This window comes from Tenebrio molitor, chromosome 1 (genome assembly GCF_963966145.1).
Source record: "Tenebrio molitor chromosome 1, icTenMoli1.1, whole genome shotgun sequence".
Taxonomy (NCBI): Eukaryota; Metazoa; Arthropoda; class Insecta; order Coleoptera; family Tenebrionidae; genus Tenebrio; species Tenebrio molitor.
This window is the reverse complement of record NC_091046.1, coordinates 48,028,451-48,029,091: the sequence shown is the minus strand read 5'-3', so window position 1 is coordinate 48,029,091 and position 641 is coordinate 48,028,451.

Sequence of the window (641 nt, the reverse complement as noted above, 5' to 3'; positions counted from 1 at the left end):
ACCTGACACGAAAATACTGTCAACGGCCGACACGATACTGCACAGTCTCACACCGCTAATGTACACCAAGTGACTCGAAGTAACAATCTCTAAGCCAGCCAATACTTTCTTGCTCGTTGATTCTGACAAAAATTCAAATTCTCGTTGTTTGCCGCTTCGTATGACGTTTGTCACCCGTCTCTGTGCTAGAGTCGTCCGCCAGACGGCGCTCCACAATTAACAGGACTAAAGTTACTAGATAATTATATCTAGTAACTTTAAACAGGACAAAGTCTGAAGCCGTGCGCCACAGATCAAAGATATGGCCATATTGGGCCGGATAGGGCAGTGAATTATTTAAACGGTAGTCGGTGGAGCGACCATTGTTTATGTTGTCCGAGTGGGTGGTGCGGAACAGTGCTACCCGCACATGAAATTGCATTTATGGTTTATGGTCGCGATAAATAACGGCCGGTAAAAAAATTCCCTAGAATATATGCCGTAAACCATGAAATTTATTTACGTTGGGACACTAGTGTCACAGCACTCACAGCTACCAACAGAAGCGTTGTATCACATTGTGTTGGGCGTCTAGTTGCAGCGGACGTGCACGCAATGTTTGGAGCCGAGTCAAATTTCGCCAACACTATTAGCGTTTTATA